Source organism: Rhipicephalus microplus, unplaced genomic scaffold, assembly GCF_043290135.1.
Source record: "Rhipicephalus microplus isolate Deutch F79 unplaced genomic scaffold, USDA_Rmic scaffold_190, whole genome shotgun sequence".
NCBI classification, from domain to species: domain Eukaryota; kingdom Metazoa; phylum Arthropoda; class Arachnida; order Ixodida; family Ixodidae; genus Rhipicephalus; species Rhipicephalus microplus.
This window is the reverse complement of record NW_027464761.1, coordinates 140,001-155,000: the sequence shown is the minus strand read 5'-3', so window position 1 is coordinate 155,000 and position 15,000 is coordinate 140,001. Positions and strand designations below refer to the sequence as shown.

The following is a 15,000-nucleotide window of genomic DNA, read 5'->3' as shown; positions in this document are numbered from 1 at the left end:
GCCGCCCCGGCTGACGCGGTTTCGTGCCACCCCGGCAGACGCGGTTTTCGCGCCGCCCCGGCTGACGCGGTTTTTGCGTCGCCCCGGCTGACACGGTTCGGACTTTGCACTTTTCGGCTGTGCCTGGCTGGCGGCCCACTCACTCGATCGCCATGTCTGTTTGCCACAGTTTTCCCGGTGGTGCCGCACCCGGGCTCGCCCCGGCTGACGCAGTTTTCGCGCCGCCCCGGCTGACGCGGTTTCGTGCCGCCCCGGCAGACGCGGTTTTCGCGCCGCCCCGGCTGACGCGGTTTCGTGCCGCCCCGGCAGACGCAGTTCGGACTTAGCACTTTTCGGCTGTGCCTGGCTGGCGGCCCACTCACTCGATCGCCATGTCTGTTTGCCACAGTTTTCCCGGTGGTGCCGCACCCGGGCTCGCCCCGGCTGACGCAGTTTTCGCGCCGCCCCGGCTGACGCGGTTTCGTGCCGCCCCGGCAGACGCGGTTTTCGCGCCGCCCCGGCTGACGCGGTTTCGTGCCGCCCCGGCAGACGCAGTTCGGACTTAGCACTTTTCGGCTGTGCCTGGCTGGCGGCCCACTCACTCAATCGCCATGTCTGTTTGCCACAGTTTTCCCGGTGGTGCCGCACCCGGGCTCGCCCCGGCTGACGCAGTTTTCGCGCCGCCCCGGCTGACGCGGTTTCGTGCCGCCCCGGCAGACGCGGTTTTCGCGCCGCCCCGGCTGACGCGGTTTCGTGCCGCCCCGGCAGACGCAGTTCGGACTTAGCACTTTTCGGCTGTGCCTGGCTGGCGGCCCACTCACTCGATCGCCATGTCTGTTTGCCACAGTTTTCCCGGTGGTGCCGCACCCGGGCTCGCCCCGGCAGACGCGTTTTTTTTTTCTTTCGCCCCGGCTGACGCAGTTTTCGCGCCGCCCCGGCTGACGCGGTTTCGTGCCGCCCCGGCAGACGCGGTTTTTTGCGCCGCCCCGGCTGACGCGGTTTTTGCCGCCCCGGCTGACGCAGTTCGGACTTAGCACTTTTCGGCTGTGCCTGGCTGGCGGCCCACTCACTCGATCGCCATGTCTGTTTGCCACAGTTTTCCCGGTGGTGCCGCACCCGGGCTCGCCCCGGCTGACGCAGTTTTCGCGCCGCCCCGGCTGACGCGGTTTCGTGCCGCCCCGGCAGACGCGGTTTTCGCGCCGCCCCGGCTGACGCGGTTTCGTGCCGCCCCGGCAGACGCAGTTCGGACTTAGCACTTTTCGGCTGTGCCTGGCTGGCGGCCCACTCACTCGATCGCCATGTCTGTTTGCCACAGTTTTCCCGGTGGTGCCGCACCCGGGCTCGCCCCGGCTGACGCAGTTTTCGCGCCGCCCCGGCTGACGCGGTTTCGTGCCGCCCCGGCAGACGCGGTTTTCGCGCCGCCCCGGCTGACGCGGTTTCGTGCCGCCCCGGCAGACGCAGTTCGGACTTAGCACTTTTCGGCTGTGCCTGGCTGGCGGCCCACTCACTCGATCGCCATGTCTGTTTGCCACAGTTTTCCCGGTGGTGCCGCACCCGGGCTCGCCCCGGCAGACGCGTTTTTTTTTTTCTTTCGCCCCGGCTGACGCAGTTTTCGCGCCGCCCCGGCTGACGCGGTTTCGTGCCGCCCCGGCAGACGCGGTTTTTTTGCGCCGCCCCGGCTGACGCGGTTTTTGCCGCCCCGGCTGACGCAGTTCGGACTTGGCACTTTTTGGCTGAGCCTGGCTGGTGGCCCACTCACTCGATCGCCATGTCTGTTAGCCACAGTTTTCCCGGTGGTGCCGCACCCGGGCTCGCCCCGGCTGACGCAGTTTTCGCGCCGCCCCGGCAGACGCGGTTTTCGCGCCGCCCCGGCTGACGCGGTTTTTGCCGCCCCGGCTGACGCAGTTCGGACTTGGCACTTTTTGGGCTGAGCCTGGCTGGCGGCCCACTCACTCGATCGCCATGTCTGTTTGCCACAGTCTTCCCGGTGGTGCCGCACCCGGGCTCGCCCCGGCAGACGCGTTTTTTTTTTCTTTCGCCCCGGCAGACGTGGTTCCCCCCCCCCCCCCCTTTTCGCTCGCCCCGGCTGACGAGGTTTTCGCGCCGCCCCGGCTGACGCAGTTTTCGCGCCGCCCCGGCTGACGCGGTTTCGTGCCGCCCCGGCTGACGCGGTTTTCGCGCCGCCCCGGCTGACGCGGTTTTTGCGTCGCCCCGGCTGACACGGTTCGGACTTTGCACTTTTCGGCTGTGCCTGGCTGGCGGCCCACTCACTCGATCGCCATGTCTGTTTGCCACAGTTTTCCCGGTGGTGCCGCACCCGGGCTCGCCCCGGCTGACGCAGTTTTCGCGCCGCCCCGGCAGACGCGGTTTTCGCGCCGCCCCGGCTGACGCGGTTTCGTGCCGCCCCGGCAGACGCAGTTCGGACTTAGCACTTTTCGGCTGTGCCTGGCTGGCGGCCCACTCACTCGATCGCCATGTCTGTTTGCCACAGTTTTCCCGGTGGTGCCGCACCCGGGCTCGCCCCGGCTGACGCAGTTTTCGCGCCGCCCCGGCTGACGCGGTTTCGTGCCGCCCCGGCAGACGCGGTTTTCGCGCCGCCCCGGCTGACGCGGTTTCGTGCCGCCCCGGCAGACGCAGTTCGGACTTAGCACTTTTCGGCTGTGCCTGGCTGGCGGCCCACTCACTCGATCGCCATGTCTGTTTGCCACAGTTTTCCCGGTGGTGCCGCACCCGGGCTCGCCCCGGCAGACGCGTTTTTTTTTTTTTCTTTCGCCCCGGCTGACGCAGTTTTCGCGCCGCCCCGGCTGACGCGGTTTCGTGCCGCCCCGGCAGACGCGGTTTTTTGCGCCGCCCCGGCTGACGCGGTTTTTGCCGCCCCGGCTGACGCAGTTCGGACTTAGCACTTTTCGGCTGTGCCTGGCTGGCGGCCCACTCACTCGATCGCCATGTCTGTTTGCCACAGTTTTCCCGGTGGTGCCGCACCCGGGCTCGCCCCGGCTGACGCAGTTTTCGCGCCGCCCCGGCTGACGCGGTTTCGTGCCGCCCCGGCAGACGCGGTTTTCGCGCCGCCCCGGCTGACGCGGTTTCGTGCCGCCCCGGCAGACGCAGTTCGGACTTAGCACTTTTCGGCTGTGCCTGGCTGGCGGCCCACTCACTCGATCGCCATGTCTGTTTGCCACAGTTTTCCCGGTGGTGCCGCACCCGGGCTCGCCCCGGCTGACGCAGTTTTCGCGCCGCCCCGGCTGACGCGGTTTCGTGCCGCCCCGGCAGACGCGGTTTTCGCGCCGCCCCGGCTGACGCGGTTTCGTGCCGCCCCGGCAGACGCAGTTCGGACTTAGCACTTTTCGGCTGTGCCTGGCTGGCGGCCCACTCACTCGATCGCCATGTCTGTTTGCCACAGTTTTCCCGGTGGTGCCGCACCCGGGCTCGCCCCGGCAGACGCGTTTTTTTTTTTCTTTCGCCCCGGCTGACGCAGTTTTCGCGCCGCCCCGGCTGACGCGGTTTCGTGCCGCCCCGGCAGACGCGGTTTTTTTGCGCCGCCCCGGCTGACGCGGTTTTTGCCGCCCCGGCTGACGCAGTTCGGACTTGGCACTTTTTGGCTGAGCCTGGCTGGTGGCCCACTCACTCGATCGCCATGTCTGTTAGCCACAGTTTTCCCGGTGGTGCCGCACCCGGGCTCGCCCCGGCTGACGCAGTTTTCGCGCCGCCCCGGCAGACGCGGTTTTCGCGCCGCCCCGGCTGACGCGGTTTTTGCCGCCCCGGCTGACGCAGTTCGGACTTGGCACTTTTTGGGCTGAGCCTGGCTGGCGGCCCACTCACTCGATCGCCATGTCTGTTTGCCACAGTCTTCCCGGTGGTGCCGCACCCGGGCTCGCCCCGGCAGACGCGTTTTTTTTTTCTTTCGCCCCGGCAGACGTGGTTCCCCCCCCCCCCCCCCCTTTTCGCTCGCCCCGGCTGACGAGGTTTTCGCGCCGCCCCGGCTGACGCAGTTTTCGCGCCGCCCCGGCTGACGCGGTTTCGTGCCGCCCCGGCTGACGCGGTTTTCGCGCCGCCCCGGCTGACGCGGTTTTTGCGTCGCCCCGGCTGACACGGTTCGGACTTTGCACTTTTCGGCTGTGCCTGGCTGGCGGCCCACTCACTCGATCGCCATGTCTGTTTGCCACAGTTTTCCCGGTGGTGCCGCACCCGGGCTTGCCCCGGCAGACGCGTTTTTTTTTTTCTTTTCGCCCCGGCTGACGCAGTTTTCGCCCCGCCCCGGCTGACGCGGTTTCGTGCCGCCCCGGCAGACGCGGTTTTTTGCGCCGCCCCGGCTGACGCGGTTTTTGCCGCCCCGGCTGACGCAGTTCGGACTTTGCACTTTTTGGCTGAGCCTGGCTGGCGGCCCACTCACTCGATCGCCATGTCTGTTTGCCACAGTTTTCCCGGTGGTGCCGCACCCGGGCTCGCCCCGGCAGACGCGTTTTTTTTTTTCCTTCGCCCCGGCAGACGTGGTTCCCCCCCCCCCCCCCCCCTCCGTCTTTCTTTTTGTTTTTTTTTTTCGCCGCGGCTGAAGTGGATTTTTCGGTGCCTCGACGCCCCGGTAGTCGCGGTTTTTCCGTTTCCGCACGGCCCCGGCTGACGCTGCTCGGTCACAGTCGCCTTTTGTGAGGATTGCAGACTTCTTGAGCGCGGGTGTTTTTTTTTGTTGTTGTTGTTGTTTTATTACGCATTCGCTCCAGCAGACGCTGTTTAGACTTTTTGTTTCCTCTTTTATCCTGCGACGAGGTGACGAGGTTTATTCGGTGCCCCGCCGCCCCGGCTGAAGTGATTTTTCCTGTCCCGTGCCGCCCCGGCTGACGCGGTTGGGACTTCGCGTTTGTTCGGCCGCCACGGGTTTTGGCGCACTCGCTCGGTTGCTTGTTGTTGCCACTTGTTGCGAACCCAGGTTTCTTGAGCGAGCGCGGGCGTTTTTTCTTCCTTTCTTTCTTTGTTCTATGTGTTAGCGAATCGGCCTTTAATATCACACGAGGACTCACAACCAACAATTTTCAGTTTGAAGTGTAAAAAATCTGCAGGTGTTGACGTAACTGACTTGCCCCGTACCCTTGAGTACATCCATGAAGTTCTCGTAGTACTACTAAATCGCATTATTCCAAGTGGAGAAATTCCCATAAACTTGCAAACCTCTACACGAAAATCGGTGCGCGTGATAAAGTTGAAAATTATCGTCCGATATCAAATGTGCCTTCTATAACACAAATTCTAGGAAAAAAAAAAAAAAAACACTTGTTCGCCGTTTTCTGCGCCGTGACTGGCAGCACTCCGGCGAAGCGAAACGGGGTCGATTCGAGCACGATATCGGCGTCTTTCGACGTGCTCGCCGGCGACCGTCGCACGAGTACGTCGCACGAGCGCGTCTGCCGGGGCGCCGTTTGCGAAGCCGACGCAAAAGTGGGAACCGCCGCTCGGATGATCGCCGCTTTCGGCAGAGTGAGTGTTGGCACTCCGGGGAAGCGAAACAGCGTGAATGCGCCCACGAAATCGGCGTATTTTGAAGTGCCCGCCGGCGACCGTCGCACGAGTACGGTAAACCGCGTCAGCCGGGGCGTAGTTCGGGACGCCGACGAAAAAGTGGGAAGCGCAACTCGGATCTTCGCCGTTTTTGCAGGAGTGAGTGGCGGCCCTCCTGCGAGACCAAGAAGCATCGATTCGTGCACGAATTCGGCGCCTTTCGACGTGATCGCCGGCGACCGTCGCTCGAGTAGGGCAAACCGCGTCTGCCGGGGCGGGCTTCGGGACGCCGATGCGAAAGTGGGAAACGCTGCTCGGATGTTCGCCGTTTTTGGCCGAGTGAGTGCTGGCACTCGGGCGAAGCCAAACGGGGCCGATTACGGCACGATATCGGCGTCTTTCGACGTGCCCGGCGGCGACCGTCGCACGAGTACGGTAAACCGCGTCAGCCCGGGCGGAGTTCGGGACGCCGATGCGAAAGTGGAGAACGCCGCTCGGATCTTCGCCGTTTTTGGAGGAGTGAGTGGCGGCACTCCGGAGAAGCCAAGGAGCGCCAATTAGCGCACGATATCGGCGTCTTTCGACGCGCTCGCCGGCGACCGTCGAACGAGTAGGGCAAACCGCGTCTGCCGGGGCGGGGTTTACGACGCCGACGCAAAAGTGGGAACCGCCGCTCGGATGTTGGCCGTTTTTGGCAGAGTGAGTGCTGGCACACCGGCGACGCGAAAGAGCGCGAAAGCGCCCACGAAAGTGGCGTATTTGGACGTGCTTGACGGCGACCGCTGCAGGAGTACGAAAAACCACGTCAGCCGGGGCGAGCGACCCACGGCGGTCTGGGTGCTTATCGCTGCTATTATAGGGGCACCCCGGCAGACGCAGAAAAAAAAAATTTTTTTTCGACCTTCTTTTTTGCTGGTCGAGCTCGGGTAACCCAGGTCGCAATGGGAGCCGCGCACGAAAGCGGCGTCGCGAGACGCGTTCGCGGTCGCTAGTCGCACGAGCTCGGCAACCGCGTCAGCCGGCGCGGAGTTCGGGATGCCGACGGCTAAGTGGGTACCGCTGCTCGGATGTTCGCCGTTTTTGGCCGAGTGAGTGCTGGCACTCCGGCGAAGCGAAACGGGGCCGATTCGGGCACGATATCGGCGTATTTCGACGTGCTCGCCGGCGACCGTCGCACGAGTACGGCAAAGCGCGTCTGCCGGGGCGAGGTTTGCGATGCCGACGAAAAAGTGGGAAGCGCCGCTCGGATCTTCGCCGTTTTTGCAGGAGTGAGTGGCGGCCCTCCTGCGAGACCAAGAAGCATCGACTCGCGCACGATATCGGTGTCTTTCGACGTGCCCGCCGGCCACCGCCGCACGAGTACGGCAAACCGCGTATGCCGGGGCGGGGTTGGCGACGCCGACGCAAAAGTGGGAACCGCCACTAGGATGTTCGCCGTTTTTGGCAGAGTGAGTGCTGGCACACCGGCGACGCGAAAGAGCGCGAAAGCGCCCACGAAAGTGGCGTATTTGGACGTGCTTGACGGCGACCGCTGCAGGAGTACGAAAAACCACGTCAGCCGGGGCGAGCGACCCACGGCGGTCTGGGTGCTTATCGCTGCTATTATAGGGGCACCCCGGCAGACGCAGAAAAAAAAAATTTTTTTTCGACCTTCTTTTTTGCTGGTCGAGCTCGGGTAACCCAGGTCGCAATGGGAGCCGCGCACGAAAGCGGCGTCGCGAGACGCGTTCGCGGTCGCTAGTCGCACGAGCTCGGCAACCGCGTCAGCCGGCGCGGAGTTCGGGATGCCGACGGCTAAGTGGGTACCGCTGCTCGGATGTTCGCCGTTTTTGGCCGAGTGAGTGCTGGCACTCCGGCGAAGCGAAACGGGGCCGATTCGGGCACGATATCGGCGTATTTCGACGTGCTCGCCGGCGACCGTCGCACGAGTACGGCAAAGCGCGTCTGCCGGGGCGAGGTTTGCGATGCCGACGAAAAAGTGGGAAGCGCCGCTCGGATCTTCGCCGTTTTTGCAGGAGTGAGTGGCGGCCCTCCTGCGAGACCAAGAAGCATCGACTCGCGCACGATATCGGTGTCTTTCGACGTGCCCGCCGGCCACCGCCGCACGAGTACGGCAAACCGCGTATGCCGGGGCGGGGTTGGCGACGCCGACGCAAAAGTGGGAACCGCCACTAGGATGTTCGCCGTTTTTGGCAGAGTGAGTGCTGGCACTCCGGCGAAGCGAAAGAGCGCGAATGCGCCCACGAAAGTGGCGTGTTTGGACGTGCTTGACGACGACCACCGCAGGAAAACGAAAAACCACGTCAGCCGGGGCGAGCGACCCATGGCGGTCTGGGTGCTTATCGCTGCTATTATAGGGGCACCCCGGCAGACGCAAAAAAAAAAAAATTTTTTTTCGACATTCTTTCTTGCTCGTCGACCTCGGGTGACCCAGGTCGCAGTGGGAGCCGCGCACGAAAGCGGCGTCGCGAGACGGCTTCGCGGTCGCTAGTCGCACGAGCTCGGCAACCGCGTCTGCCGGGGCGGAGTTCGGGACGCCGACGGCTAAGTGGGAACCGCCGCTCGGATGTTCGCCGTTTGTGGCCGAGTGAGTGCTGGCACTCCGGCGAAGCCAAACGGGGCCGATTCCGGCACGATATCGGCGTCTTTCTACGTGCTCGCCGGCGACCGTCGCACGAGTACGGCAAAGTGCGTCTGCCGGGGCGGGGTTTGCGACGCGTACGCAATAGTGAGAACCGTCGCTCGGATGTTCGTCGTCTTTCGCCGAGCCAGTGCTGGCACTCCGGCGAAGCCGAACGGAGCCGATTCGGGCACGATATCGGCGTCTTTCCACGTGCTCGCCGGCGACCGTCGCACGAGTACGGTAAACCGCGTCAGCCGGGGCGGAGTTCGGGACGCCGATGCGAAAGTGGGAAGCGCCGCTCGGATCTTCGCCGTTTTTGGAGGAGTCAGTGGCGGCACTCCGGTGAAGCCAAGGTGCGCCAATTCGCGCACGATATCGGCGTCTTTCGACGTGCCCGCCGGCCACCGTCGCACGAGTACGGCAAACCTCGTCTGCCGGGGCGGGGTTTGCGACGCCGACGCAAAAGTGGGAACCGCCGCTCGGATGTTCGCCGTTTTTGGCAGAGTGAGTGCTGGCACTCCGGCGAAGCGAAAGAGCGTGAATGCGCCCACGAAAGTAGCGTATTTGGACGTGCTTGACGGCGACCGCCGCAGGAGTACGAAAAACCACGTCAGCCGGGGCGAGCGACCCACGGCGGTCTGGGTGCTTATCGCTGCTATTATAGGGGCACCCCGGCAGACGCAGAAAGAAAAAAAAAAAAAAAAATGGGGACATGGCGTGCGTCACCGTGCGGCTTCGCAGCGTTGCCGAAGTCGCCGAGCCCTTCGACTGAGCCGAACGGCGGACAGGGAACGTTGGTCGGCCGTTCTAACCTGTCGGTGCCACGCCGAGACGTCGTTAAGGAAAACCGCGTCGTGGGCCTCTACGACGCCGTCGAGTCGTTGTACGTTTGGTGTCCAGCGTGTCGGCGGCGAGTAGCGGACACGTCGTTCACGACTTCGGTCTTTCGCAGTCGACGCGAACTTGCGGAGAGTCGTGGTGCCTCACGTTTTCGGCAGAAACCGCGGCGGAATTTTCCCGTGCGTGCGCGCACGACCTCGGTGCTGTGCCGTCAGCGTAGTGTTGCACAAACTCGTGGCCTACCCAAGGTGCGGTACGTTTGCGGCCGTATCCTCGGTGGGAATTTCGTGAGTAGGGTCGCAAATTCTACGACCTCGGCGGGTTTGAGAGCGACGTAGACTTGTGGCACGCTCAACGTGCCACACGTTTCGGGGCACACCCGCGGTGAAATTTTCTCGAGTACGCTCGTATTAGTGCCCAAGGAGGTCTGGGTACTTATCGCTGCTATTATGTGGGGGTTCTCGTGAGCGGCGTACGCGAAAGCGACCGGGTGTCTGATATGCGGCGGGCTTCGGCCTCGTCAAGCGTGTCCTCGGGTCTGCTCCAGGGGAATCCACGGCAGTCGTCTGCAGCCTCATCCGCTTGATGCGTTAGGGGCTGGTTGTCGGACGGTGCCGTTTTACCACGATATCGAGGTGTGTTCCGTGTCGTCCTCGGGCGATTCAGATGCGAAAGCGCCGAAGACGCGGGCGTGACCCGTCGTCTGGCGGCTTTGCAGTCTCGGCTCCGTTGCTAGTTCCGGCCGGTCCACCGACAGTGCAGCGGGCTTGGGCAACCCGCACGGCGCGACCGAGTCGATGCAACGAAAAAGAGCGAGCATGAACGTGCTTCTTGCCGCACGGCTCCCACTCGTCTTTCGGGAAGGTTGTGCCGTAGCGAGCTCGAACGCCGTCATCTCGGAGTGCAAAATAAGCGTGTTGGGGCGCCTGAAGGTGGCCTCCGCCGCACACAGACTGCGTCCGGCCCGCCGAAGGCGAGGACGGACGCGCAGTCGAACGATTACCTGGTTGATCCTGCCAGTAATCATATGCTTGTCTCAAAGATTAAGCCATGCATGTCTAAGTACATGCCGAAATAAGGCGAAACCGCGAATGGCTCATTAAATCAGTTATGGTTCCTTAGATCGTTTCTTCCTACTTGGATAACTGTGGCAATTCTAGAGCTAATACATGCAGTGAGCCTGGAGCCCTTTGGGTAACGGGTGCTTTTATTAGACCAAGATCGATCGGGTTTCGGCCCGTATTGTGTGGTGACTCTGGATAACTTTGTGCTGATCGCATGGCCACGAGCCGGCGACGTTTCTTTCAAGTGTCTGCCTTATCAACTTTCGATGGTAGGTTACTTGCTTACCATGGTTGTTACGGGTAACGGAGAATCAGGGTTCGATTCCGGAGAGGGAGCCTGAGAAACGGCTACCACATCCAAGGAAGGCAGCAGGCGCGCAAATTACCCACTCCCGGCACGGGGAGGTAGTGACGAAAAATAACAATACGGGACTCTTTTGAGGCCCCGTAATTGAAATGAGTACACTCTAAATCCTTTAACGAGGATCAATTGGAGGGCAAGTCTGGTGCCAGCAGCCGCGGTAATTCCAGCTCCAATAGCGTATACTAAAGCTGCTGCGGTTAAAAAGCTCGTAGTTGGATCTCAGTTCCAGACGAGTAGTGCATCTACCCGATGCGACGGCTCGGACTGAACATCATGCCGGTTCTTTCTTGGTGCACTTCATTGTGTGCCTCGAGATGGCCGGTGCTTTTACTTTGAAAAAATTAGAGTGCTCAACGCAGGCGAGTCGCCTGAATAAACTTGCATGGAATAATAGAACAAGACCTCGTTTCTGTTCTGTTGGTTTTTGGAATACGAGGTAATGATTAAGAGGGACGGACGGGGGCATTCGTATTGCGGCGCTAGAGGTGAAATTCTTGGACCGTCGCAAGACGAACTACTGCGAAAGCATTTGCCAAGAATGTTTTCATTGATCAAGAACGAAAGTCAGAGGTTCGAAGGCGATCAGATACCGCCCTAGTTCTGACCATAAACGATGCCAACCAGCGATCCGCCTGAGTTACTCAAATGACTCGGCGGGCAGCTTCCGGGAAACCAAAGTATTTGGGTTCCGGGGGAAGTATGGTTGCAAAGCTGAAACTTAAAGGAATTGACGGAAGGGCACCACCAGGAGTGGAGCCTGCGGCTTAATTTGACTCAACACGGGAAAACTTACCCGGCCCGGACACTGGGAGGATTGACAGATTGAGAGCTCTTTCTTGATTCGGTGGATGGTGGTGCATGGCCGTTCTTAGTTGGTGGAGCGATTTGTCTGGTTAATTCCGATAACGAACGAGACTCTAGCCTATTAAATAGGTGCGGGGTTCCCAGCACCTTACAACCTTCTTAGAGGGACAAGCGGCTCCTAGCCGCACGAAACAGAGCAATAACAGGTCTGTGATGCCCTTAGATGTCCGGGGCCGCACGCGCGCTACACTGAAGGAAGCAGCGTGTCTTTATCCCTGTCTGAAAAGACTGGGTAACCCGTGGAACTTCTTTCGTGATTGGGATAGGGGCTTGCAATTGTTCCCCTTGAACGAGGAATTCCCAGTAAGCGCGAGTCATAAGCTCGCGTTGATTACGTCCCTGCCCTTTGTACACACCGCCCGTCGCTACTACCGATTGAATGATTTAGTGAGGTCTTCGGACCGATGTCCGGCGCGGCCTTTCGGTTGCGCCGGTCTGTTGGAAAGATGACCAAACTTGATCATTTAGAGGAAGTAAAAGTCGTAACAAGGTTTCCGTAGGTGAACCTGCGGAAGGATCATTAACGGATTGTGAAGGGTGAGCGCCTCAGCTGCGTCTGCGCCCGACACTTTCTGCCGCTGACCCCGTTTGGACGCGGAGTCGGCTTTTCCCCACGGGGCTGCCTGAATGTGGAGCGGCACCCCGTGACAAATTGTTGCGCCCAGCGGACGCCAACACCGCGACCTTGGACGGTCGGCCAGGTGGCGGACGCGGGTACAAACGGCGCAACGCACTCATAGGTCGGCTTTCGACCCGCCACTGCACCGTGGCTCGAAGCGCTCGAAATGCGCGACCCGACCGCTGCGGGACCGCCTAGTACTGTAAACAGGAGCGGCGGAGCGCGAACGGCGAGTCGTGGTTACGTCGGTAGAAGGCGAGGCTGCGCGTTCCCGAAACGCCAGCCGAGTGCCCTCCCGACCGTTCGAGCGTGCAAGAACGAGACCCGACAATCGCGCGGCGACTGCCAAGTACGAGAGGAACGGCACAAGCGTCGGCGGTCGGTCAAGGAACTGGCGATGTGACGGGTCCGCTGTGCACCAGTGCATACCGTCCCGCCGTCCGCGGCAAGCGCCTCCGCGTCCTCGGGTGACGGAGGCTGCCGGTCGGTTCTTGCAGGCGAGGGATCTCGCTGGCACCGGTTCGCGTTGACGCGCGGCCGGTCATGGCACGGCGATGCGACGGCCGAGGTGCGCAGTACTCGATGGAGGAACCGCACGCTCCGATGACCGTCCCGCCCTCCGCGGCGTATGCGTACCGACCGTAATGGTTGCAGCAGCGCCGGCCGGCTTTTGAATTCGCCACACGAAACACGGTGCGAGATCGCGGTTAGGGGAGCGTCGACGTTGCCAGGCGTTTTGCTTGCTGCCGAGGGAAAGGCGGCACGGCCACGTCGCGCTCGTCGCGATTAGCGGGTCTGCGCGCTTTGGGAAGGTGCCGCAACGACTTGCCGAAAGAGGAAGCACGGAAGAACGAGGGACTTGGACGTCCCGACAATTGAACGCACTTGCGGCCAGGCCCTTGCTGGCTTCGTTCTTCCGCCTCGAGTAGGCTCGTACGCGGCTCCGGCGCCGAAAGTGGTCCTTGGCACCGACTTCGGTGGACGTGGGAAGTGCCGCGCAAGTACGGCGCGCCTGGCTCCACCTGTTGGCTAAAGTAGGCAGCCGGATCGGAATTTTGGTGTGCGGTGGCAAACCGTGGATGCGAAAAAAGCTTGTGCGATTTCGTGGAACAAAAAGCGGGGGTCCCCCTTTTTATGCGGAGGAGACCGACCCGCCTGCCGTGGTGAACCGCGACGCCACGGTAAAAACGGGAGAGGCTTGTCGATGGGACCGTGCATCCCGCGCTCCACGGAGGCCGGGAGGCGGCCGCCCGAGGAAATGTGTAGCCGTCGAGGCCCGCATCTGCGTGCACTCTTATCCAAATGGGTGTACCGCAGGCATTTTCTGGTTAGGTGGGCCAATGAGAGCGAGCACACAACGATACCTACGGGTCCGGCTTGGAGAACCGGCTTCGACGCCTCCCGAGTATTTATAGAGGGGTGGACCACGAAAGCACTCGCAAGTAGCGAAAGCGAAACGCCGTCCGAAACACACCGTTTGCTCGATTTGCGGCAGCCGAAAAAGGCGCGGCAGAGTTTTGGAGTCCAAGCGTGCGCTGAAAAGCGCCCTTCTTGGCCACTGTTTGGCCGAGTGCCAGAAACGTTTGGTTTTGACTGTACGGAATTGAACAAACACTTTTTCACGACTCTAAGCGGTGGATCACTCGGTTCTCGGGTCGATGAAGAACGCAGCCAGCTGCGAGACTTGGTGTGAATTGCAGGACACACTGAGCACTGATTCTTTGAACGCACATTGCGGCCTTGGGTCTTCCCTTGGCTTCGTCTGTCTGAGGGTCGGATCACATATCAAGAGAGCCTTCGGCGCACAAGGGAACGTGAGCCGTCGACTCGTTTTGACCGCGTCGGCAACACGGACAGCACGCTGAACACCTCACAGCGAGCGCCAACAGCGGCCACTCAAGGGCGAGACGGTGGCGACCGTCGTGCCAGAGCCCAACCGAAACGGGGGCGACCGACTGCATTGAGGATGTGGCACCTCGTTGAGACCGCCGCAGGACTTCGAGTCGGAAGGAAGCCTGCAGGGAAAGTGCGGTCGAGGTTGCGTACTCCTCTCTGCGACCGGGCGCGCAAGAGCTGCGAGAGCCACGGACGCGCAACTTTAACGCACGGTAAACACGAGGAGCGAAAGCCGGCCAGCAAAGCTTCTCCAGCCGTGCGCAAAGTGCGCGAGATCGCAGCCTTGCGTTGCGCTTGTTGCCCTCGAAGTAAGCAGGGTGTCCCGTAGACCGGGCGCTCGAACACGCTGCGGGGCCGTGCCTCCTCCAGGCTTTGCCGCGCGAACAGGGAACGTTCGCGCGCAAAGCGCAGGGAGGTGAGGAGGCTGCGCCCGACGTTTGCGGTTCGCTGCGTACGCGGTTGATGCGGAGAGCACGGCGCGACGACTTGCCGCGAAGCGGAAAAAGTCTCCCGCACGAGTTGGCGAAACGTTGGCGAAGCTTAAGGCGTTCTCGTCGTAGTCCGCCGTCGGTCTAAGTGCTTCGCAGTTCCCGTCCCGTTCAAAAAACTGGGCCACTCCAGTTGGGGCGGGGGCGACGCTACACGAGACGATGCCTCTCGCCAGGCTGCGTGGCTGCCCTTGCGGCGGCGGCGACTGGCCTCGGCGGTGTTTGGGCTTTCGACACGGTCGTTTATCACGCAACTGCTCGGACGACGCACGCGCGCAGCGGAATGCCGCTTGCCAGCCTTGTGAAGATGTGACCCTGTACAGGGTTGCGGGCGCACTTGGTAGGGCGTCGTACTCGGTTCGCGATGGGTTTACGAACGTGTCCCGTCACTTCCACGTCACACCGGTTGTGCGCCGCACGCGTGCAGCGGGGAAGCCGATTGCCAGCCTTGTGAAGAAGTGGCCCTGTACAGGGTTGCGGGCGCACTTGGTAGGGCGAGCGCACGCGGTCGTGCAGGAAGTTGATGGAAGCGAATGTATCCGCTGTCGACCTCAGATCAGGCGAGACAACCCGCTGAATTTAAGCATATCACTAAGCGGAGGAAAAGAAACCAACAGGGATTCCCCGAGTAGCTGCGAGCGAAACGGGACCGAGCCCAGCACCGAATCCCCCGTCCTTGCAGGCGGTCGGGAAATGTGGTGTATGGGAGGCGACGTTCTCGGGTGTTTGCGACGGTGCAAGTCCCCCTGACAGGGGCTTGTCCCAGAGTGGGT

General features: G+C 62.1%; 2 non-coding genes and 1 pseudogene across 2 annotated transcripts; all 3 read left to right on the top strand.

Annotated features, from left to right (window-relative positions):
• The first annotated feature begins 9,932 nt into the window (after positions 1 to 9,932).
• Positions 9,933 to 11,747, top strand: LOC142791831 (small subunit ribosomal RNA). The gene has a single exon (XR_012890450.1). It is a non-coding gene; the product is annotated as a small subunit ribosomal RNA (ribosomal RNA).
• Positions 11,748 to 13,466: 1,719 nt separating this feature from the next.
• On the top strand, positions 13,467 to 13,619 carry LOC142791815 (5.8S ribosomal RNA). The gene has a single exon (XR_012890435.1). It is a non-coding gene; the product is annotated as a 5.8S ribosomal RNA (ribosomal RNA).
• A 1,154-nt stretch (positions 13,620 to 14,773) lies between these two features.
• Positions 14,774 to 15,000, top strand: part of LOC142791849 (large subunit ribosomal RNA) — an 8,358-nt pseudogene continuing 8,131 nt past the window's right edge.